Source organism: Schistocerca nitens, chromosome 4 (genome assembly GCF_023898315.1).
Source record: "Schistocerca nitens isolate TAMUIC-IGC-003100 chromosome 4, iqSchNite1.1, whole genome shotgun sequence".
NCBI classification, from domain to species: Eukaryota; Metazoa; Arthropoda; class Insecta; order Orthoptera; family Acrididae; genus Schistocerca; species Schistocerca nitens.
In genome coordinates this window covers 220,351,982-220,360,096 of record NC_064617.1, presented here as the reverse complement: position 1 = coordinate 220,360,096, position 8,115 = coordinate 220,351,982, and positions in this window count along the sequence as shown.

The following is an 8,115-nucleotide window of genomic DNA, read 5'->3' as shown; positions in this document are numbered from 1 at the left end:
AAATATGGGAAAAACGCAAATATGGGAAAAACGCAAATATGGGAAAAACGCAAATATGGGAAAAACGCAAATATGGGAAAAACGCAAATATGGGAAAAACGCAAATATGGGAAAAACGCAAATATGGGAAAAACGCAAATATGGGAAAAACGCAAATATGGGAAAAACGCAAATATGGGAAAAACGCCAATATGGGAAAAACGCCAATATGGGAAAAACGCCAATATGGGAAAAACGCGAATATGGGAAAAACGCGAATATGGGAAAAACGCGAATATGGAAAAAACGCAAATATGGGAAAAACGAAAATATGGGAAAAACGCAAATATGGGAAAAAGGCAAATATGGGAAAAAGGCAAATATGGGAAAAAGGCAAATATGGGAAAAAGGCAAATATGGGAAAAAGGCAAATATGGGAAAAAGGTAAATATGGGAAAAACGCAAATATGGGAAAAACGCAAATATGAGGAAAACGCATATATGGGAAAACATATGAAATTTATAAAACGCATTAGAAGGAAAACGAAAATGTGGTAAAATTGGGGATGCATAAAAAAAGCTAGTATTCCCCACATCTGCAGTTCTCCCTCTTATGCACTTCAATAACTTCAAATTTATAGTTACCTCAAATCTGCCTCTTCTCAAAACGCAAATATGGGAAAAACGCAAATATGGGAAAAACGCAAATATGGGAAAAACCCAAATATGGGAAAAACCCAAATATGGGAAAAACGCAAATATGGGAAAAACGCAAATATGGGAAAAACGCAAATATGGGAAAAACGCAAATATGGGAAAAACGCAAATATGGGAAAAACGCAAATATGGGAAAAACGCAAATATGGGAAAAACGCAAATATGGGGAAAACGCAAATATGGGGAAAACGCAAATATGGGGAAAACGCAAATATGGGGAAAACGCAAATATGGGGAAAACGCAAATATGGGGAAAACGCAAATATGGGGAAAACGCAAATATGGGGAAAACGCAAATATGGTGAAAACGCAAATATGGGGAAAACGCAAATATGGGGAAAACGCAAATATGGGGAAAACGCAAATATGGGAAAAACGCAAATATGGGAAAAACGCAAATATGGGAAAAACGCAAATATGGGAAAAACGCAAATATGGGAAAAACGCAAATATGGGAAAAACGCAAATATGGGAAAAACCCAAATATGGGAAAAACCCAAATATGGGAAAAAACCCAAATATGGGAAAAACCCAAATATGGGAAAAACGCAAATATGGGAAAAACGCAAATGTGGGAAAAACGCAAATGTGGGAAAAACGCAAATGTGGGAAAAACGCAAATGTGGGAAAAACGCAAATGTGGGAAAAACGCAAATGTGGGAAAAACGCAAATGTGGGAAAAACGCAAATGTGGGAAAAACGCAAATGTGGGAAAAACGCAAATATGGGAAAAACGCAAATATGGGAAAAACGCAAATATGGGAAAAATATGAGAAAAACGCAAATATGGGAAAAACGCAAATATGAGGAAAACGCATATATGGGAAAACATATGAAATTTATAAAACGCATTAGAGGGAAAACGAAAATGTGGTAAAATTGGGGATGCATAAAAAAAGCTAGTATTCCCCACATCTGCAGTTCTCCCTCTTATGCACTTCAATAACTTCAAATTTTTAGTTACCTCAAATCTGCCTCTTCTCAAAATGCTAATATGGGAAAAACGCAAATATGGGAAAAACGCAAATATGGGAAAAACGCAAATATGGGAAAAACGCAAATATGGGAAAAACGCAAATATGGGAAAAACGCAAATATGGGAAAAACGCAAATATGGGAAAAACGCAAATATGGGAAAAACGCAAATATGGGAAAAACGCAAATATGGGAAAAACGCAAATATGGGAAAAACGCAAATATGGGAAAAACGCAAATATGGGAAAAACGCAAATATGGGAAAAACGCAAATATGGGAAAAACGCAAATATGGGAAAAACGCAAATATGGGAAAAACGCAAATATGGGAAAAACGCAAATATGGGAAAAATATGAGAAAAACGCAAATATGGGAAAAACGCAAATATGGGAAAAACGCAAATATGGGAAAAACGCAAATATGGGGAAAACGCAAATATGAGGAAAACGCATATATGGGAAAACATATGAAATTTATAAAACGCATTAGAGGGAAAACGAAAATGTGGTAAAATTGGGGATGCATAAAAAAAGCTAGTATTCCCCACATCTGCAGTTCTCCCTCTTATGCACTTCAATAACTTCAAATTTTTAGTTACCTCAAATCTGCCTCTTCTCAAAATGCTAATATGGGAAAAACGCAAATATGGGAAAAACGCAAATATGGGAAAAACGCAAATATGGGAAAAACGCAAATATGGGAAAAACGCAAATATGGGAAAAACGCAAATATGGGAAAAACGCAAATATGGGAAAAACGCAAATATGGGAAAAACGCAAATATGGGAAAAACGCAAATATGGGAAAAACGCAAATATGGGAAAAACGCAAATATGGGAAAAACGCAAATATGGGAAAAACGCAAATATGGGAAAAACGCAAATATGGGAAAAACGCAAATATGGGAAAAACGCAAATATGGGAAAAACGCAAATATGGGAAAAACGCAAATATGGGAAAAACGCAAATATGGGAAAAACGCAAATATGGGAAAAACGCAAATATGGGGAAAAACGCAAATATGGGAAAAACGCAAATATGGGAAAAACGCAAATACGGGAAAACATATGAAATTTATAAAACGCATTAGAGGGAAAACGAAAATGTGGTAAAATTGGGGATGCATAAAAAAAGCTAGTATTCCCCACATCTGCAGTTCTCCCTCTTATGCACTTCAATAACTTCAAATTTTTAATTACCTCAAATCTGCCTCTTCTCAAAACGCGAATATGTGAAAAACGCAAATATGGGAAAAACCTAAATATGGGAAAAACCTAAATATGGGAAAAACCTAAATATGGGAAAAACCTAAATATGGGAAAAACCTAAATATGGGAAAAACGCAAATATGGGAAAAACGCAAATATGGGAAAAACGCAAATATGGGAAAATCGCAAATATGGGGAAATCGCAAATATGGGGAAAACGCAAATATGGGGAAAACGCAAATATGGGGAAAACGCAAATATGGGGAAAACGCAAATATGGGGAAAACGCAAATATGGGGAAAACGCAAATATGGGGAAAACGCAAATATGGGGAAAACGCAAATATGGGAAAAACGCAAATATGGGAAAAACGCAAATATGGGAAAAACGCAAATATGGGAAAAACGCAAATATGGGAAAAACGCAAATATGGGAAAAACGCAAATATGGGAAAAACGCAAATATGGGAAAAACGCAAATATGGGAAAAACCCAAATATGGGAAAAACCCAAATATGGGAAAAACCCAAATATGGGAAAAACCCAAATATGGGAAAAACCCAAATATGGGAAAAACCCAAATATGGGAAAAACCCAAATATGGGAAAAACGCAAATGTGGGAAAAACGCAAATGTGGGAAAAACGCAAATGTGGGAAAAACGCAAATGTGGGAAAAACGCAAATGTGGGAAAAACGCAAATGTGGGAAAAACGCAAATGTGGGAAAAACGCAAATGTGGGAAAAACGCAAATGTGGGAAAAACGCAAATGTGGGAAAAACGCAAATGTGGGAAAAACGCAAATGTGGGAAAAACGCAAATGTGGGAAAAACGCAAATATGGGAAAAACGCAAATATGGGAAAAACGCAACTATGGGAAAAACGCAAATATGGGAAAAACGCAAATATGGGAAAAACGCAAATATGGGAAAAACGCAAATATGGGAAAAACGCAAATATGGGAAAAACGCAAATATGGGAAAAAAGCAAATATGGGAAAAAAGCAAATATGGGAAAAACGCAAATATGAGGAAAACGCATATATGGGAATACATATGAAATTTATAAAACGCATTAGAGGGAAAACGAAAATGTGGTAAAATTGGGGATGCATAAAAAAAGCTAGTATTCCCCACATCTGCAGTTCTCCCTCTTATGCACTTCAATAACTTCAAATTTTTAGTTACCTCAAATCTGCCTCTTCTCAAAACGCGAATATGGGAAAAACGCAAATATGGGAAAAACGCAAATATGGGAAAAACGCAAATATGGGAAAAACGCAAATATGGGAAAAACGCAAATATGGGAAAAACGCAAATATGGGAAACACGCAAATATGGGAAAAACGCAAATATGGGAAAAACGCAAATATGGGGAAAACGCAAATATGAGGAAAACGCATATATGGGAAAACATATGAAATTTATAAAACGCATTAGAGGGAAAACGAAAATGTGGTAAAATTGGGGATGCATAAAAAAAGCTAGTATTCCCCACATCTGCAGTTCTCCCTCTTATGCACTTCAATAACTTCAAATTTTTAGTTACCTCAAATCTGCCTCTTCTCAAAATGCTAATATGGGAAAAACGCAAATATGGGAAAAACGCAAATATGGGAAAAACGCAAATATGGGAAAAACGCAAATATGGGAAAAACGCAAATATGGGAAAAACGCAAATATGGGAAAAACGCAAATATGGGAAAAACGCAAATATGGGAAAAACGCAAATATGGGAAAAACGCAAATATGGGAAAAACGCAAATATGGGAAAAACGCAAATATGGGAAAAACGCAAATATGGGAAAAACGCAAATATGGGAAAAACGAAAATATGGGAAAAACGCAAATATGGGAAAAACGCAAATATGGGAAAAACGCAAATATGGGAAAAACGCAAATATGGGAAAAACGCAAATATGGGAAAAACGCAAATATGGGAAAAACGCAAATATGGGAAAAACGCAAATATGGGAAAAACGCAAATATGGGAAAAACGCAAATATGGGAAAAACGCAAATATGGGAAAAACGCAAATATGGGAAAAACGCAAATACGGGAAAACATATGAAATTTATAAAACGCATTAGAGGGAAAACGAAAATGTGGTAAAATTGGGGATGCATAAAAAAAGCTAGTATTCCCCACATCTGCAGTTCTCCCTCTTATGCACTTCAATAACTTCAAATTTTTAATTACCTCAAATCTGCCTCTTCTCAAAACGCGAATATGTGAAAAACGCAAATATGGGAAAAACCTAAATATGGGAAAAACCTAAATATGGGAAAAACGCAAATATGGGAAAAACGCAAATATGGGAAAAACGCAAATATGGGAAAAACGCAAATATGGGAAAAACGCAAATATGGGAAAAACGCAAATATGGGAAAAACGCAAATATGGGGAAAAACGCAAATATGGGAAAAACGCAAATATGGGAAAAACGCAAATACGGGAAAAAATATGAAATTTATAAAACGCATTAGAGGGAAAACGAAAATGTGGTAAAATTGGGGATGCATAAAAAAAGCTAGTATTCCCCACATCTGCAGTTCTCCCTCTTATGCACTTCAATAACTTCAAATTTTTAATTACCTCAAATCTGCCTCTTCTCAAAACGCGAATATGAGAAAAACGCAAATATGGGAAAAACGCAAATATGGGAAAAACGCAAATATGGGAAAAACGCAAATATGGGAAAAACGCAAATATGGGAAAAACGCAAATATGGGAAAAACGCAAATATGGGAAAAACGCAAATATGGGAAAAACGCAAATATGGGAAAAACGCAAATATGGGAAAAACGCAAATATGGGAAAAACGCAAATATGGGAAAAACGCAAATATGGGAAAAACGCAAATATGGGAAAAACGCAAATATGGGAAAAACGCAAATATGGGAAAAACGCAAATATGGGAAAAACGCAAATATGGGAAAAACGCAAATATGGGAAAAACGCAAATATGGGAAAAACGCAAATATGAGGAAAAAGCAAATATGAGGAAAAAGCAAATATGAGGAAAACGCATATATGGGAAAACATATGAAATTTATAAAACGCATTAGAGGGAAAACGAAAATGTGGTAAAATTAGGAATGCATAAAAAAAGCTAGTATTCCCCACATCTGCAGTTCTCCCTCTTATGAACTTCAATAACTTCAAATTTTTAGTTACCTCAAATCTGCCTCTTCTCAAAACGCGAATATGGGAAAAAAGCAAATATGGGAAAAAAGCAAATATGGGAAAAAAGCAAATATGGGAAAAAAGCAAATATGGGAAAAACGCAAATATGGGAAAAAGGCAAATATGGGAAAAAGGCAAATATGGGAAAAACGCAAATATGGGAAAAACGCAAATATGGGAAGAACGCAAATATGGGAAGAACGCAAATATGGGAAAAACGCAAATATGGGAAAAACGCAAATATGGGAAAAACGCAAATATGGGAAAAACGCAAATATGGGAAAAACGCAAATATGGGAAAAACGCAAATATGGGAAAAACGCAAATATGGGAAAAACGCAAATATGGGAAAAACGCAAATATGGGAAAAACGCAAATATGGGAAAAACGCAAATATGGGAAAAACGCAAATATGGGAAAAACGCAAATATGGGAAAAACGCAAATATGGGAAAAACGCAAATATGGGAAAAACGCAAATATGGGAAAAATATGGGAAAAACGCAAATATGGGAAAAACGCAAATATGGGGAAAACGCAAATATGAGGAAAACGCATATATGGGAAAACATATGAATTTTATAAAACGCATTAGAGGGAAAACGAAAATGTGGTAAAATTGGGGATGCATAAAAAAAGCTAGTATTCCCCACACCTGCAGTTCTCCCTCTTATGCACTTCAATAACTTCAAATTTTTAGTTACCTCAAATCTGCCTCTTCTCAAAATGCTAATATGGGAAAAACGGAAATATGGGAAAAACGCAAATATGGGAAAAACGCAAATATGGGAAAAACGCAAATATGGGAAAAACGCAAATATGGGAAAAACGCAAATATGGGAAACACGCAAATATGGGAAACACGCAAATATGGGAAAAACGCAAATATGGGAAAAACGCAAATATGGGAAAAACGCAAATATGGGAAAAACGCAAATATGGGAAAAACGCAAATATGGGAAAAACGCAAATACGGGAAAACATATGAAATTTATAAAACGCATTAGAGGGAAAACGAAAATGTGGTAAAATTGGGGATGCATAAAAAAAGCTAGTATTCCCCACATCTGCAGTTCTCCCTCTTATGCACTTCAATAACTTCAAATTTTTAATTACCTCAAATCTGCCTCTTCTCAAAACGCGAATATGGGAAAAAAGCAAATATGGGAAAAAAGCAAATATGGGAAAAAAGCAAATATGGGAAAAACGCAAATATGGGAAAAACGCAAATATGGGAAAAACGCAAATATGGGAAAAACGCAAATATGGGGAAAACGCAAATATGGGAAAAACGCAAATATGGGAAAAAAGCAAATATGGGAAAAACGCAAATATGGGAAAAACGCAAATATGGGAAAAACGCAAATATGGGAAAAACGCAAATATGGGAAAAACGCAAATATGGGAAAAACGCAAATATGGGAAAAACGCAAATATGGGAAAAACGCAAATACGGGAAAAAATATGAAATTTATAAAACGCATTAGAGGGAAAACGAAAATGTGGTAAAATTGGGGATGCATAAAAAAAGCTAGTATTCCCCACATCTGCAGTTCTCCCTCTTATGCACTTCAATAACTTCAAATTTTTAATTACCTCAAATCTGCCTCTTCTCAAAACGCGAATATGAGAAAAACGCAAATATGGGAAAAACGCAAATATGGGAAAAACGCAAATATGGGAAAAACGCAAATATGGGAAAAACGCAAATATGGGAAAAACGCAAATATGGGAAAAACGCAAATATGGGAAAAACGCAAATATGGGAAAAACGCAAATATGGGAAAAACGCAAATATGGGAAAAACGCAAATATGGGAAAAACGCAAATATGGGAAAAACGCAAATATGGGAAAAACGCAAATATGGGAAAAACGCAAATATGGGAAAAACGCAAATATGGGAAAAACGCAAATATGGGAAAAACGCAAATATGGGAAAAACGCAAATATGGGAAAAACGCAAATATGGGAAAAACGCAAATATGGGAAAAACGCAAATATGAGGAAAAAGCAAATATGAGGAAAAAGCAAATATGAGGAAAACGCATATATG